This window comes from Cotesia typhae, unplaced genomic scaffold (genome assembly GCF_013202065.1).
Source record: "Cotesia typhae breed Kobodo isofemale line unplaced genomic scaffold, CoteBio_Ctyphae scaffold_121, whole genome shotgun sequence".
NCBI classification, from domain to species: Eukaryota; Metazoa; Arthropoda; class Insecta; order Hymenoptera; family Braconidae; genus Cotesia; species Cotesia typhae.
The window spans coordinates 1,458,159-1,477,214 of NW_027423773.1; the positions used below are offsets into that span (position 1 = coordinate 1,458,159).

At 27.7% G+C, this 19,056-nt stretch overlaps 1 long non-coding RNA gene across 1 annotated transcript in view; it reads left to right on the forward strand.

The window, feature by feature from the left end:
* The window catches only part of LOC141533862 (uncharacterized), a 65,013-nt gene that overhangs the window by 37,541 nt on the left and 8,416 nt on the right, over positions 1 to 19,056 (forward strand). The window contains exon 3 of the long non-coding RNA XR_012480352.1: positions 2,024 to 2,150. This is a non-coding gene — a long non-coding RNA (uncharacterized LOC141533862). The remainder of the gene's footprint in view (positions 1 to 2,023; positions 2,151 to 19,056) is intronic.

The following is a 19,056-nucleotide window of genomic DNA, read 5'->3' on the forward strand; positions in this document are numbered from 1 at the left end:
TAGATTCCAGCATGCAGCGCAGCCGGTAATGATCGAGACTTTCACGCAGACGAACCAGGTTCGATTCCCATTTCGACTTAACCTTTAAAATTTTTTCGGAATATCCGACTAAGATCGACGCTCCTGTTCTACATCTTCTCTACTACTTGACTTCATAACGCCAATACGATTATAGGAATAAAAAATTCTACGGCATATCGGCTAAATTTTTAGTTTTTTTTTTTTTTATTTTAACATACTCAGCCGATGATCAGCCATTAACGGCCCGATAACTTTTTTTACAATCGGCAGATAATCAACTGCCGTTAATGGGCCGTTGTTATCATTTGGACATTCAGCCGTCCGTGGGCCATTAAAAGTCGCCAATGATCGGCCGTCAATCAGTATCCTTTGCCCGTCGATGGGCCATCCGAGGGCCGGTTTTCGAACTTTGTATGGGTATCAAATCCAAGGAAAAAAAAATAAATTTGTCAGAAACTTGAAAGAAGTTTGTTAGAAAAAATCGAGGTAATTTTTTCAATCAAAGAGATTGATTTTTCAGGATATTTGAAAAAAAAAAAAAAAAAAAAAAAATTTTCGAAAAAAAAATTGAAATTTTTTTTTTTTCAAATATTTTGAAAATTTAATCGCTTTAATTGGAAAAATAAAGATTTTTGAGAAAAAAAATTTTTTTCATTGAAGAAATGAATAAAAATTGAAAAATTGCTCATACTGGTGATTTTTGCAAAAACAAAGAATTTGAAGCTTCGGGGCACTATGAAAAAAAAATCCCAGCGCTTTGAATTTTTCAGGGATTTTAGGGGACACTTGGAGGTTGAAAAATTACCGACGATATCCTTTGTTCATCCATTTTATCCAAAGTTATACCAAGTTATCCAAATATCCTTAATTATGCGAATTTTTGTCGTTTTTTTTGTACGATCATTTTCCTCAGAGTTACAGCTCGTAGAAAATCACCCAAAAATTTCGAATTTTTTCGACTAGCGTATTTATCAATAGTTACTATATTTTTATACTTGTGCCGTTAAAAAAGATGAATTATTGAAATCGATGATGCTCTGACGATGAATATGAGAAACATTGAGCCGATTTCTCAGCACAGAATTGATACTTGGCGTCAGTAAAATTATTCGAGAGAATGCGGATGAGAAATTTCTGCGTGCACGCCCTTCTTCTTCTTCTTCTTCTTCTTCATCTCTGTTACATTCGTGTCTCACGACAGCCAGATCATGAGTTTCAAGTCTACGATTATGTACGATCATGTCGATTCTCGAGTCTTCGGTAAGTACTTTGGCATGCCAAACAGATCATTGAATTACAAATTTATCGTAATATTTTTAAAACTTTCAAGATAATTATTGCCCTGAAATTTGATATGTCTATCAAGGAATTGTAGATATTGGCACGAATTTGAATAAGCAATTCTTCTGGAGAATATCACCCAACAAATTATCAGTTGTGAGTTCTATAATTTTTTTTTTAATGGAAAAATACATAACATGAAAAGGTTAACTTCGGTTTCTATTGAGAGATAGGTAAAATTCATGCTTCAGACCGTAAAACTCTGCTTGGATACTTTTATCAGAAAGTTTAACTTAAACTAATTTCCCTTTTTTTATGCCAGCTTGTTAATAGTTCGTGTTTCATTAATTGCCTGGCAAAAAAAAACCTGCGTCACGAAAAAGATCGTAATTTAGTGAAATAAAATCGTACAGTCTCGTTTTAACCTCCCTTTTTTTGTAGATAAAACTTGGAGATTTCACGCAGAGAAAAGAAAATAACAATGTTTATTATTCTGCATAGTAACTAGTCAAATTTTAACAAAAATGTAAACAATACTTCCAAAAACTTGGTAAAAAAATTTTTTTTTTAATTTCTTGCTCAAATAAAATATATCTAAAATTTTGTAGAATATAAAGTCAATTTTTCTTCTTTAAAAAGCGTTAAATTATAAAGCGATGAGCTTTTCTTAACATTGCACACTAATAGTGGTAAAATATAAATACATTCGGCAATCTTTCAGGACAGACAACGATTTATTTGGCAAAGCGCAGCAATTCTGAAGGAAGAAGTACTGAATATTTCATCGGATGCAAGTCGTATAGTCGTACAGTCTACGGTCTACTATCTATAGTTTGTGTCTTCTACACGTGAGTTATATAGTTACACAGTATATATGAGGAGTTTTGCATGATACTTGCCGCTGAATATAGCTTACACCACGACTAAATTTCAGTATATAATACACTGACGGTAAAAAAAAAATATTTAACTTTTACTTTTGAAAATTGCAATTTTCTATATATTTAATTTGATGTACTCTGTAAACTCCTTAGGACCATAATCACAATCAATTACGATTATATTTAATTAGAATCGTGTAAATCGTTGAGAAAATTTTATTATAACTATTATTAGGTTTTTAGTAATAAAAATAACGAATAATTTTAAGTAAACTTGAGTTGAGAGATTTAAATTGATGCTGCATAATATAATATGCATTAACAAGCTCCTTAGAATTAACTTTAAACTATAACCACAGTAATATAATAAATAATAATATAAAGAGAAAGTCGTAACTAAATAACAACTCTTATCATTTTTTATTCTCTATTGTTTACTTAAATGAAGTCAAGAAGTCATGAGAATACTTAAAAATTATTCCTCAGCTCACTGAGGTATTATTACTTGGTAATTTTTTAACGTTAACTATTTTTTTTTTACTTCGCCATTTATTTATTCGTATTTTATTGTTATGCATGTGAGTGACCAGGAGAATAATAATTTGCCAACGGAATTCATTGGAGTTAAGTAATAGGGTGTATGTGTAGAAATAACAAGTGGATAGAATAGTATTTGCACTATATAGTACACCTAGAAGGAGATCCTCTCTACAAAAAATTCTATAAAAATTTTCTCGCAATTCTAATATTTAATTTTACTAGAAATTTGAATAGCGCGCGCCTTAATTTTGACCAATAAGGAATCAAGTCCCATTTTTTTTTGCGAGCTTCGACTATTGACTAACTTCACACTCTCATTTATTTTTATTGTAGGGATTTTTCTTTAATTTTCTAAATTAAATTCAATAATTAATTTTTCTATGTAGCTCTTTAAGGAGTAGTCAAATTTTTAAAACTTCGGTTTCAAATCAAATCAAATAAAATCAACGGTTACTTTCAATTGAACTGTGTGCAGTCGATGAATCATCAATATTTTTTTATTAAAAATTCAATGATAATTTATTTTTCAATTTTAAAAATTTTTACAACTTACATTTGTATAACCAAGCAGTCAAATTACATTTGCACTTCAATTTTCTTCAACTATTTGTTAAATAAAAATGAAGATATAAATATACATCCACATCTACAGTTGCGGGTTATTGATTGCTGTGTAAAAAGCGTTCGTGACCTTTGGAAATAATTTTCTTTGGTTATATTATCGACTACAACTTACTCCGTGGAGAATAGTACACTATAAGGTACGTGTACTATTGATCGTTATTACTATTACTTATTACTGTACACACGGCACGTAATTTCAGTCTTATTATAATTTTTATCATCAATATCAATATACAGCCCATTAGCTACCTAAATACTTTTTTTTTTTCATTTATTACATTTTTTTAATTTAAACAAAAATAAAAAAAAAATTTCAAAACTTTTTGTGGCTCAAAAGAGTCGCAGATATTTCAAGTGCAAAATGTCTGAATGTTTTTTTAATTTTTTTTACTTACTTACTTACTTTACTTTACTCAAGTTTGTTTTTTTTTCTTTTAACAAGAGAAGAAAAACGTGTCGCACTACTTACGACTTGTACTATACGCACTCCAGAGTTTATTTATCCCTCGACAGCCGTCTATTTCCGGGCGGGTAATTGCGGGCTCACGGTGATTTAGAGACGCGTCCACGACCTGCCCTAAGCGGATAACGCACGTCCCCTTTTACCCACATACGCTTTCTTTGTACACTTATATATAATACGCATTCGTATGTAGTACAAATTATTTCTGTACATCTAGACAAAATTTTTAATAATAATAATAATAATACATGGTCAAAACTGTCATATAATAATTTTGTCTAAAATATCATATATTGAAATTAAAGAAATCTCTATAAAATTATTTTTTTAAAGTAAATTTATCTACAGTGAAAAAATTTTTATGCAAAAATTTTAGTGGTCAATTAAAGGTCTAAATGTTATCTGATTAACGAGATATGAATCAAAATTTCCATTAAAATAAACACACAAACAAAAGAAACATCTTTGATAGCGATAAAAAGTAAAGTAAATATATTTATTGCCGATTAAATGTGAAAGATAAGATTGAAATGCACTGTCAGAGTATACAGAGCTGGGACATGATATCAGAGGAAGGAAATACAAAAACAGTATCGGAAATAAATATATATGCATTGAATATGAATGTGTGTAGGTGAATATCTGTGTAAGTCAGAGTATGAAGGAAGTGTGGAACCGATATTACGGAATAAAATGTTGCTCGGGGATTATTTAGTCCATTATATTGTACATAGCAGATAGAAACGTCTCTCATAGTGGTGTACCGGCGCCGAGGGGATCGCATCGCATCTTGAATAATAGAGACCGTTCTATTTATGCCGTGAAATCAATAAACGCCTTCTATATATCATCCAGCAAAGCATTCGCGAAAAAGCTTGTGTTGGTGGAAATAAGAGAATCCATAATATATGCATATATGTACTAGCCTATGTAACTTTTTGCCATAATGTCAGAAAAGACACACATGATGCAAGAAAAAATCTACTTTGGAAATTAAATTTTATCATCTTTAGCACTTTTTAGATAGTGATAAGAGTTTGACAATTTACGGACTCGGACATTATTATATGTATATGATAATAGGGTGGCGTATAGAGCATAGACATGCCGACTCCTGGTTTCTTTTAGTTGACAAAGCTTCTGTCCAACTTTTGTACTTTCATACTTTTATGTACGTGTATTGTATGAAATGGTCAGTACACACATGCTGACAATCCGCGACATGTTGTATATGGATATATATGTGCATAATATTTAAAGCGTTCGATAACCTGTCTCTCGGTCACTGGTTCGCTATTTTATTATATTTAAATATTATCTATTCTACTTACAGAGTTATTATTATTATTTTTATTATTATATATATATATATTATTAAGAAAATAATTAAAAATTTTGATATTCAATTTATTATGATAAGTATTTAGTCTGCATTCAAAAATGTTCTATCTCTGGATACATGTTTACGAAATGTCCTAGTATCTTTATAACTATTGACATTTTTGAAGTATACTCAGAGTATACTCTAAAAAAAAATAATTATAGTAAAAAAGTTATCAAACTACATCCGTCGAAACATAAAAATAAAATAAATAGTTGAATTTATTATTAATTTTTGGACCATAAAATGTCTTAAAGAAAACATTATAGTTTTTACGGTAACACATATGTGTCAGTGTTTTATGACTATAATAATCACAAGACATATATGCACAGCGATTAAAAAGGAGCCAAATGGGCACGGGGTCGACGTATCGACTTAAATGTATAGAGTCTACATAGACAGCTAATCTTCAAGCTGTTTTTTCTCGTTCGTTGTATTTTTACACGTATGTATAATAATATATATAATTTTGAATAAAGACAACCGTGCATTTGATGTATGGCAGGGTATATACTACACGCTGTACATATAGTTACAGTGGTGTATCGGGTATTATATAGAAAAGACGAGGTAGAAGCGTAAGCGTCTGGCATCAACATACAGGCTATTAAAAGTCTACATGTAAACTCAGAGACTATACACGTTGCATTGTTTTATGATCTAGCCATTTGTGGGCGAAAAAATATTTTTTTCTCATTACATACAATACATCTATTCCAATAATTGAAAAAAAATAATAATAATAATAATAATACAAACATATTTTCCAAAAATATTATTATTATTATCTATATTGTTAAGAAAATGAAAAAAAATTTTCGATAGTCAATTTATTATGATAAATATTTAGGCTGCATTCAGAAAAGCTCTATCATTAGATACATGATTTAAAAATGTCCTAGTATCTTGATAACTATTGACTTTTTTAAAGATATAAGCTCATCTCGACATTACACTCATCGAGACCTTTTATTTGAGTACCCACATCAATTTTTCATATATTTTATATATATATATGAAAAATATATAAAAAATGCATGTGGGTACTCAAATGAAAGCTCTTGATGAGTGTAACTTCAGGATGATCTTATATCTTTAAAAACGTCAATAGTTATTGTTATTATTGTTGAACCGTTTAATTTTTATAATCAAAATTCAAATATTTAAAACAATTATTACTTAAAATTTTTTTTAATTTTTTACTGCAGAATAATAATAATAATAATAATTGAAAAAATAAGTATAAAAATATTTTGAATTCCCAAGTTTATTAAAAAAAAATTTTTATGATGATTTAAGCTTCACAGATGCTGTCATTAAATCACGACTGTAACACGTAGGATGTAAGACATAAACTCACAACTCCCTTAGTGTCAAGCTTAAGGTGAAAAGTAGACGTGGATGTATGATTCGTCGAGCTAATCGCTCTTAAGGACAAGTTATAATCTCAAGCTATTAAATTATTTTTATTCTTTATATTTACGTAAAACAAATGTTCAAAATGCTTTGCTATAGGGAAAGTGTATAAATATATACATATGAGGAAGTATTAATTATTTAAAGAAGAAATGACATTTTAAAAATATGTATTACTTTTTTAAACAGTTCCTATAACAGAATTTTCTACTTCAAAATTTTTTCAAATTAATCTTACAAATTATTTTAATTGAAGAAACTTTTATTATTTAGAAAATAATTAAAAAAGAAATAAAAATTCTTTTCCCAGACTACCGTCAATTCCATAGAAATATTTTTACGCGTCAACAATTTTTGTTGCTATTAAAAAGTGCAGGGAAAAATGTAGACTGCATCCAGACAAGCCGGAGCGAAAATCAATACGCATACTCCCTCACTGCTTAACTTAAAAGTTCTTTTTTTTTTTTTTTTTTTTTTTTTCCCCTTGAAAACTGACAACTCGTTGCATTCAATTTTTCTCAATCCATTTTATTTCAAAATTAAAAACTGTTTTTATTATTTTAGTAAGTTGTTTTTGTACCAAGAGAACCTTTTATGGAATATCATACGCCGAAGCCGATTGTGATTTTCGGACGGCTTTGTGTCTTTGATTTCTTTTTATGGAGGTACACTGGGAGTTCATTTCCATGAGATTTAGTAACGTGACTTTTGATTTCTTTAGATAAAACTAATCAATTTCCCAATTTTTTTTTTTTCACTTTTTTTTTTACGCAACACTTCAATTATTATCAATTATTAAAGCTTAAAAAATTCTACACTTATTAAAGAACTAATTAAAAAAATTTTTATTAATTTGCATGCAAAAGATGCGTCAATTTTTATACAATAATTGTTTATCTTTGATGAATAAACAATTTCCGATATTCATTGTACGAAAAAAAATCAATTGTACTTTTGCTTTGTAATTCTAAGAATCAAAGAGACATTTTAAAATGCAAATCGTGTGCCACTCGTTAACGTAGACACTGTGAATCCGTCACGTACTAACAGCGATCGTGGATACGCCGTTCCATCCGTTAGAAGTTTATCACTGTATACATACATTGCAGGATGATGTGTGTATAGAGAGAGACTAACAAAATTTACAGTGTGTACATTCACTTCAAGAATGTCTATAGATTTTACTGAATACGGCGTTCGAGAGGAGAAAATATTAATTGTTTTAAATCTTCTTATTCTGTTTTCTTTGAGCCAACAATCGGATTCGAGATTTACGAAAAAAATATAGCAGTAGGATAAAAATGTTTGCTTTTAAGTAATAAATTTTCGTTATTTTTCTATGTTTTACTTGAGATACACTGATAGAAGGATTTAGTACGAAGTACTAAGTACTAAGATTGAAGAAAAAAATTTTTAATCATTTATTTGGGAGGAATAAATATTTTTTAACCATCAACATTACATGGAGAGAAAAGAATATAATTTATTCCTAGACTGTTAAAGGAGCGGTGTTAAAATAAAATAACACCGGTGTTAAATCGGAGTAATATCAGTGTAAAAGCGGAGTAAACAGTCTATTTAAAATATTAAAATTATAAAATTTATAAAACATAGTTAAACTTAGTTTTTAAATTAAAAAAATAAACAGAAAATATATTAAAGTAAACGGCGAAAAAAACATAAGGATTTTTCCTATTTTTGCAAAAAATTGGCATTAATAAAATTTTTTTCTTTTAAATCATTAAATTTTTGATAAATTTTACTAAAAAAAAAAAAAAAAAAAAAAAAATTGTGCTTCAAAAAAAATTAAATGCAATTTTAATTAAAGAATTACAATGATAAAAATGAATAATCTATTTATATTACTCACCAAAATGAAAGGATGATAATAATTAATATCCGTAGAATTGAAATCAATACCACTAAAGTCTACAATTCGCTCACAAATCCTCAAGGATCAAGTATTAACAAACTTTTCAGCCACTAGTTCATGAATTAATCCTCAAGCATCAAACTGTTACTAATATATCACTATCAATATCAATTAATATCAATTAATATCATAATAATTCCATATCAAGTAGTGTTTAGATTCGTTATAAATATATTTGTCTGCAGGTACTCGGCTGCCCTGGATCAATTAATTGTTTGAGAATAAAATAGTTTATTATTTTGCTAATTAATACTCTTAACATTTACACAATAGTAAATTTTTTTTTTTTTTTTTTTTTAAAGACGCAAATGTTAGAATTAAAATTTTTCCGAAAGCCAGAAATTCAACTTTAGAAATTAAAAATTTTTTTATTTATTTATTTATTTATTTATTTTTTTTTTTATTCAGTAACCCAGGCACTATTGCGCTGTGAAAGGTAGATGTTTGAAGGTACTTGTAGGTACGAGGTATTTTATCTCAAGGTAGAAGGTATAATATAATAATAATATATATTTATGCTTTTATTGATTTATATATGATGTAATTTTAGCCGTATTTATTATTATTATCATTATGAGTAGTAATGATTACTTAAATGATCGATAGCAATTAATATTTATTGTAAATATTATTATTATTATTATTATTATTTATTATGCGTAATTTATAATGAGTGATTAAAAAATCACCAATGTGGAATCCGCGAGCATCAATTCGGGATCCAACGAACGCAAGGTCAGAAATAATTGTCACCTCCTCGTGTTTCGCCACTGAGCCACATCGCCAATTAATCGATTTTGTCGATTCAATAGTCACCGTCTGTAACAAAAGCATAAAAAATTTCTATTAATTTAGTTATTTTTCAGAATTAAAAATTACAATTTTAAAATATAATTTTTTAATTAAATATTCGTGTTTTTTAATTTTTTTATTAATTATTAGGCTACGTAGATTGAATTTACAAATTTTCAGGAAATTTTCATAATTTAACTACTTCTCTTTAAATACTCAGATTTTAAAACTCTAACTGTGAGAGACGTAGCCACCTAGCGGAATTTGTTAAAACTAATTTTTTTTTTTAATTTATTTTTAATTATTAAGGAGATCCAAGTACCCTTTTAGTGTAAAGAGGGTCTATAAAAAAATAATACGTAGAAATAATTTTTTTATGCATTTTTAAATTAATTAATAATATTTTTGAGGAAATTTTCGAAAAATTTATTGATTTATCTTTTTTTTTGTAGAGAATTAAATTTTCTACAATTTTTATTTTAACAATATTGTATCTTCAATATTTCAGCTAAAATAATTAACCAGAGAATTTTTTTTCTTAATCTTTAATGAAAATTTTTAGTTCAAAGAATATTTTTCTTTTTATTAACTGGAGTACTACCTACTGTAGTATTATAAATCCATTATGTCACATCCATTACAAAGGAAGTTATTTTAAAAGCAAGTTGTGTGTACTAAAAATAAAATAAACAAAATTGCGATATATTGAAGTAATAAATCTCGACATAAAATAATTCGTTGACAGTCAATAGTTCTTTTTAAAATTCCGTATACAATAAGCCATTGCAAAATACATAGTTATTATATATTTTCTCACGTGCCTTAAACCTGAGAGAATTCAATCCGAGTGTATCAATGGTCACACGGCTGAACGCCTTTTAGGAAGCCCTAAGTTACGGGTAAATTACCCGATAATACTGAGAGAATATCTATATACCATTCTACTTTTGTACATATATATTATGTTATATTCCTTTTACTTTTTAAACACACGTATGTATACATATACATATACATATACATATACATATAAATGTAAAAAAGTTCAAAGGAGTCTTAAATTAAAAAATTTTCTGTTGTGTTGGAGAGTTAAATAAGAAACTAAAAGCTAAAAAAAATTTTTTACCTATTAATATTATTTGTTACATTTTAATTAATTATTTTTTTATACTAAATAAATTAGTTTAATATAAACAAAGCTTTATTATATCGGAATAAATATTTGTTTTTAGTTAAAATGATTTATTTTGAGTAAAAAAGTTAAGTTGTACGCTAAAATGAATTTTTTTAATACCAATAAACGATTTATTGAGTAGCAATAAATCCACTCTTATAATTTAGATGAAAAATATGAAAATATATCATGTAAGCAAACTATTCGTAACGTGATTGGTCAAATATATAATAAGCATGAAAATATATGCAAACTCTAAACTGAGGCGCGCGCATGCGCGCGCAAATTTGAATTCTAGTAATTATTTAAAATACTACAAAATATTTATTTAGTGGAAATAAATGGGTTTTAATAAATGATTTAGTAACTATTACAAAATCTTATTAAATAAAAATAAATTCTTCCATCAGTGTTCCGTTAATGAAACAAGAAATTTCAAGGTAATATTACATGTAAAGGGTCTTTTTGTTATTTTTAAGTTAAAACCCTCTTTTTACATCAACGAATAATGCTTCTCATCTCGTTTAGTTACATACCCATCAATGACTCTTCATAACTTGAACAATTTATTATATTATATTATATTATATTATATTATATTACATAGGCATACTAAGACGTTGTATATAGATAAAATGTCTATGCAATATGCAATACACATCGACAGAATGTAAGTAGATTGAATTTTCTATTGCTCAGCCCCTATATAACAAAGTATAGTAAAGTATAGCAAAATAAAAAGCTATATACTATACAGTAGAACACTCGACGGCAAAAGGGGCGGTGAGAACACGTGCGTGACGAAGACACGGTTGAAACGATGAGCTTCATGCATGCACTTTTACAAACTCACATATACTGTGTATATTGTAGTGGCTAGTACTTGTATGAGTTGTTGTACTTGAGTATGAGAGTATGACTGGGTGCAAGCAGCAAGAAATGAAAGAAAATAACAGAGACAGGCCATCAAGTTTCAGACCTACGGTAACGTCGACTTATCCAGGGCAATGGGTCTTGCTATAACAACTTTTTATTTATTTTATTTTATACAATTAAAAGTAACTAGCTATCTGCAGTTACTATGTAACTGCAGAGATTTATGGATTATGAATAAGAAAGGTTTGGATTAATGACCAAATTATTTTTGATTTTATTAGAAAAAAAATTAACACAGCGAAAAAAATATAGGAATTTTTACAATTTTTTTTAATGCCAATTTTTTGATAGAAATTTTTACAATGGTAACATGGGAATTTTTTCTTTATTAAAATGATAGAAATATCCATGTGACATAGGAAAAATTCATTTATGACATGAAAAAAATTTTTTTTTCAATTGAAAAAAAAAATAGAAATCGAAAAAACACCAATCTGAAATTTTCAGGATATTTGTAGAAAATGTCAAAGTTTCATATGAAAGAAAGAAAAAAGAAATTAAAAATTTTTATCATCGAGAAATTCAGAGTTTTTTCGGAAAATCTAAAAAATAATGATGAAGATAGGTTCGAATAATTTTTTTCTATTTTTTCCCGAAAAGAAGATTTAATAAAAAAAATTTTGAAAAAAAAAACGTCCCGATAAGTCAATTTTTGAAAAAGTTATGGCAATTTAAGCCACACCGTCTATAAATGTAATGTTGCTTTCGAAATGTAAAGCAAAATTTGAAAAAAATTTCCTCGAATTTTTTTATCACAAACCGACTGTATATCGCTGTTTTACTTTTAAATTATCTGAAATTCCTCGAATGAGAAAATTGTTATATAAATTTGTAATTATTAAATTAAATTACATAAATTTTAATGATAAATGAATTTTTCGTATGTCACATGAATATTTCTATCATGTTAATAAAGAAAAAATTCCTAATTATATAAATTATTTCAGCCGTAAAAAAAAAAAAAATAAATTTGAATAAAGAAAAATTTATTCTAAGACAGGAACTAGAAAGACAACGTTGAAATCATGAAATATAACACTTCCGGACAGCTGGTTAAATCTTCGACCCCCTGATAGTTAACACGCGTTCGTTTTCTTATAATAGTTAGAGATGCTAAAATTTTAAATATTTTAAATAGACAGCCACCATGTGCGCGAAGTTAACGACCAAATAAAAATGGGAATCAAGTTTAATGGGGAGCTTAAATAAATTATTTTTATTGACTTTTAACGCGAGAAGTCTGGAGGAAAAAATGGAAGATAAGTTATTAAAAATTAGACCGTCATTTTGTTTCTCGTATTGTGAAAATATTATTTTTAAATCGGGTTGAAAACATTCGTCTTTCAGCGACCTCCCGTGGATTTATTTTGACTTCTTGTATAATAACATGCAATTATAACCGTGGGGATAAAAACTGCTTCAAAATGATAAATTTGTTTGTTGATTTAACAATTAGCAATTAATATGTTCCGTAACAGCGTGACAATTAAGTATTTTGATATTGGATGATTGAAATGGTCATTAAACAAAGTCTTAAGTGCAATTTTACTCTCACTTAGCTTTGTCAGGGTGCAACGCGCCTTCGTGTGCGCGTGTGCGCCTTGCAAGGTCATTTATAAGTAGCTCAAGTTCAACTAATAGTATTGTATTACGATACCGGAGGTATCTTTTCTCTTTATATATATATATATATATATATATATATATATATATATATATATATATATATATATATATATATATATAAACATTGTGTCTTGTATGCGTATCATTTGATTCATCTCGGAGTTATGATATAAACGCAGTCATAGTTGATTAATCCAATAAGCCTTTCAGTTCCTTCAAGATATTTTGGTTTTAAATTTAAAATATCTGGAAAAGTATAATCCAGATTATAATGAGTATAATTCAGATTATAATGACTATAATCCCGATTATAATGAATAAAATCTAGATATCATCTAGTATAATCTAGATTATAATGAATATAATCCAGATATCACTCAATATAATCTGGATATTACCCAGTATAATCTGAATTATACTAACTACTATCTGAAATTTTTTTTCACCACAGATATCACTGAGTGTAATCTGAGATTATATCCAGTGTCATCTTGTCCTTTCCGTGTAATTATGATATTTTATCTACACTTAAATAAATTTATCTACACTTAAAAAAATTTTCAAAGAAGAAGGGGAATAGCAATACTAAAAAAAAAAGGGGGAGTGATGGTGATGACTAAAATGACAGTAATTATTTGTTAATCGATTCATTGATACGTCGAATTTGACCTGTTCCTCGTACTTAATTCAGTGAGCTGAATAAAAGTAGACAATATATAAGTACGCCCGAGTACAAACGTGCTCAATTATTTAATGTTAATTCAAAAATAAACTGACCTATACCAATGCTAAGACTTCCGAATGACCTTTATGGTAATGTCTAGTTTATTTAATGAAAACAATGGCAAATAGTAACAACAATATTAAATTGATTGAGAGTTTCGTAATAAAACAGTCGCATCTATTTGGTTAATTAAAAACATGATTATTTAATTAGATTGTTGCCAGACGTTAACCATTAGACGTTAGACGCCAGGTTTATTGTCCTCTACTCAAGTCTCAGACTTAACCAGTAAATAAAGTTATCGTATGGTGAACAAATCGAATGAGTCATTTCCCTATGGGTATGTCTGGGCGAATAACGCATACATTGCCTACGTTAGTAATTATTAATTGATCTTATTACTTTCGTTTATGAATTATTGTTGATTTTGCAAACATTTAAGTGATGCAAACTTGTTATTTTTTTATCAATTAAATTTATTAACTTTTACAAATTTTACTTTTTTACAAAAAAATACATTATTTTATTATTTGCAAGAAAAATAATCTTTAATTTATCCAAAAATTTTGAGAAAAAAAATTTTAATTGAAATTCTGACCAAAATATAGAAGATATGAAAAATTTATTTTTTTTTGTAAGAAATTTAATTTTTTTACAAAAAAAAATTTAAATAAAAGAAAATTGTATTTTTCGTGTTCTTAGTTCAGGGGTCATACATAAATTTTATGACCCGTCTTTTTACACAGCAGAAACTCAATTCTTTCTACCGTTCCAACTATTGCTTATGGAATCGAAAGTACACGCCACCTGTAACACATGTTTTTTATTACCGCTCAATACTATTTTATTGTATTAGCTAGTAATATAAAACTTTACTATTACATACTTGGAAGAATTTCAATGTTTTTCCGAGTCAGTAAAATTTTTACGAAGAGAAAAAAATTTTTTTTGAAAGAAAAAAAAATTTGCATTGCTGTAATGAAAAATTAATTTAGTGAAAATTTTAAACGATTTTGAAGATATAAGCTCATTCTGATGTTACACTCATCTAGAGCTTTCATTTGAGTACCCACATGAATTTTTCATATATTTTATATATTTATATATATCATATATATGTATATATGAGAAATATATGAAAAATTGATGTGGGTACTCAAATGAAAGCTCTTGATGAGTGTAACATCAGAATGAGCTTATATTTTTAAAAATGTCAATAATTAAGAAGTGCCATCGTATTTTGTCCACTAATGATATTTTAGTGATGGCTCATTTTTTCCTAAATAAATTTTTCCTCTCAAATTAACTCGTATTAACAACTTTTGCATAACATAAATAATAGTTGATAGTTGATGTTAAAATATTTAACATACACGTTTTATTATCTCATGTGATCTTTTTACGATAAAAAATATATAGTAGTTAGTGAAATGATAGTAGGCCATTCATTCGCAGTAAGCCGGTCACATACGTTTCGTCTTGACTGACTACTTACGTATACGAAAATCATTACTGGCATATACAATACAATATGTTTATATAGTTTACATATATATATATATATATATATATATATATATATATATATATATATATATATATATATATATATATATATATGAAATAGCAGTGGGTATAATAAGTAACTCGAGCGTAAAAAGAATAGAAGTAAAAAGACAAGAGACAAGACATTAAAGTCAGTAAGTTTCTTACACGCGAGAAAACCCGTCTCAGATATATCAATGTTACTTGTCTTCTACATCTAATCATATCTCAACAATCTACATAACGTCAATCTCAAGTTATGTTTAGTTTGTAGACTTTCAATAAACTACAAGATTTATTTTTTTGTCCACAAATATTTACTAAATATAATCTAGATTATTTTTTAAAAAACTCAGTCAGATTTTATTTAATTTTTTTTGCGTGTTTTTGTTAAAAAAATTTTTTTAGTACCATCCGATATCTTTAATAATTTTCTTTAACAATTAATCTTCTCAGAAAAATTTAAAATTAATTTTAGGACCAAAAATTTTCCAAAGAATCAACAATTAAATATCCAAAAATTTTTTTTTGATAAAATTCCGCCGAAAGTTTTTTCAAAAATTAAAATAAAAATTTTTTCAATACCTTTAATAATATCCCGCATCAAATAATTTTCTCAAAAAGTCAAAAATCAATTTTTTGGCCAAAAATTTTCCAAATAATCAAAAATTGACTATCCAAAAATTTTTTTTCAATAAAATTCCGCCCAAAGTTTGTCCCAAAATTAAAACAAAATTTTTTTTAGTACTATTCCATACCTTAAATAATTTCCCTGATCAACAAATTTTCTCAAAAAGCCAAAAACAATTTTTTTTTCAAAAATTTTCCTATCAAAATCTTAAAATTACTCAATAACCTTCAATGTCTCCTTAAATAGCCAATTTCCCCATAAGTCATTCAATCTTTTCCCTCCAATCAATTTAAATAATCCATCTAGGATCTCTTCGTCTCTACCCTTAGCAAAACCTTCTTTTAATTTCTCTGATAGCAAACCCTGCACCTCTGCCATGAATAGTACGTCTATCTTCTGCAATTGTGCAGTGCATAAGAGTGTTACACATCACATACCCTCCTCTCTCTCTCTCTCTCTTTCTCTCTTTATCTTCAAGTCCTTCCTCGTCGCTCTCACAGATTTCATAGGCCATGAATAGGACTTAAATGACTAGACGGTTAGTATAACAAATGTAGCATATACATAACACAACTAAGGGGAAAGCGCAGTATGCATGCAACGAAACTTAACCGGCCGGCGACTGTCGCGACGCATCGACGTCGAATTGTACTAATCAACGTGAAAACATTAAATTCTATTTTAAATGCTGCCCTTCTGTATTCTTCATTATTTAATTCTCTCCCCCCCCCACCCCTTCTTTTACTTTCTGCACATTTTTTAGCTTATCTATTTTACATTACACATTTATTAATTCTCTAATCAAATTTATTTAAATATATTATTTACTCCAGCAGTCTGCAAACGTTAAACTCTCTCAGTAGGTATATAGGCTTGCGTACACATATAATTCTGTATGTAGGCTAAAAATGATACCGAGTGACGTCACGCGTGCACTTTTCTCCCTCAGCATAAATTACATACTCTATGATGTGCACTGTATAATATGTTCTCGTCCTATATTAATTAAATGTAACATATAGAGATATAAATATTGATCAAGCGCTCGGTTCTGTAAGTTTTTTTTTCTGTCACTTGCTAAATTCTCTGTATCTTTTTAACAGCTCAATTTAGCGCAATTGTACACAGGACCTTTTTTGTAGGAAATTTAATTTCCTATAAAATTGCTGTCTAACTTTTTCTTGTAACTTTGATGGTTCTACCGGAAAATGTAAAAAAAAAATAACAATTTCATTTTGTAAAAAATTAATTTTACAAAATTTGATTGATTTATTGGAAAAATTATCAATATCTTTTAAATGATGCGTCTTATTGCTTTAACAGGAACTTTTTTGTAGGAATTTAAATTTTCTTCGAAAGTGATTTTTGTAGTTTTAATGTAACTTTAATAATTCCACAAAAAAATGGGGAAAAAAAATTTTTTTTTGAGTAAAAAATGAATTTTAAAATTATTCAATATTTTTTTAACTAAAAATGCAAAAAAAAATTGTGGATTTATAAAATGACTTTTGTTACATGTGCTTAATTAATTGGTCGAAATAAAGTAGCAAAATGGTCTATATTTAAAAAAAAAAATGTTTTGCTTTATTAAATAATAAATTTTATTAAATTGTACGATACTTTCTTAAATATTGACCTTTTTAAAGATATAAGCTCATCTTGATGTTACACTCATCAAGAGCTTTCATTTGAGTACCCACATGCATATTTCATATATTTTTTCATATATACATATATATAATATATATAAATATATAAAATATATGAAAAAATTGATGTGGGTATTCAAATGAAAGCTCTTGATGAGTGTAACATCAAGATGAGCTTATATCTTTAAAAATATCAATGTTTACTATTTTTTGAGTAGATAGGAAAAGATTTGATCCATAGTCAGCAAATTGAATGTCTTGAATAGCAGAATTAGTAGTTTGAGTAGTTTGAGCGTGAATATATCAGAACACAGCAGTGCGCAAGTGATGTAAAATTAGTTTAGGCATTATTGTGTCATTATAGATGATTATAGATGATACGTAGGATGCAGCGATGTAGTATGTAGTGTATTGATGTAATCGCGCGCGCAGTCTGCCGGACAAATAGTTATTGACCTTTATCGCCAGTGACCTCGTGGATGCAGAAGAAGAATGTGGGACTCGTGCGCAGGCGTGTGCAGACACCTCTCATTGTATATACATCCCGTCGCGGCACCGTCAACAGCTCTCTTCTATTTTGTATATTGTATATTGTATATTATATATTGTACAGCATGTACGTATGTAATACTTGAGATACGTACAGTACACATGTGTGCTATATAAAGTATGAAACACCTAGAGAGATTCGTTGAAAGTTGAGAGTCACTGAATGCATCGCCGCTGCATATACACTCGCGGTCTCTTCACTTTCCATTAATGTAACTAAACGGCGACGTTTATTCCATTTCATTTCACTTTTTGTTACTAACTATTATTGTTTTTATTTTAATCCTGGTTGATGGAAAAAAGGGGAAAAATTAAAGGGATTTTTAGCAGAATTTTTTATTCAATAAATTTAGCTGAAATAATTGATAATTTTATAAAAAAAAAAACTAAATTTTACTAAACAGAAAAAAAAAATCATTTGAGCCAAGAAATTAATTTTTTTTCTACACAGTAAAAAATTTTTGTGTTAAATTTTTAACACTTTTATGTGTAAATTTAACATTTATTGTGTTAATAGTTAACCAAGAATAGAATTTAAAAAAAAAAATTTTTTTCAAATTTTTTCCAGTCAAAAAAAATTTTTTTTTCTGTGTACAGATAATTTACATCCAATTTTAAATTAAAATTACCGGTAAAATATTGCAGATAAAAAATTGACAAGATACCTTTTTCATAGGAAATTAAATTCCCTACAAAAATGATCCTCACTAATTTTTCCGTATCTGAAATAGTTTACGATCTATCAAATCTTTTTGCTAAAAAAATTTAAAGAGAAAAAATTTTGATTGATTCTTCCAAATAATTTTCTGTAATCAAAAAAATTCCTCTTGATCAACGTCAATCAGTCCGAATAACAGGTCTAAATATATGAAATCACTTATAATCAA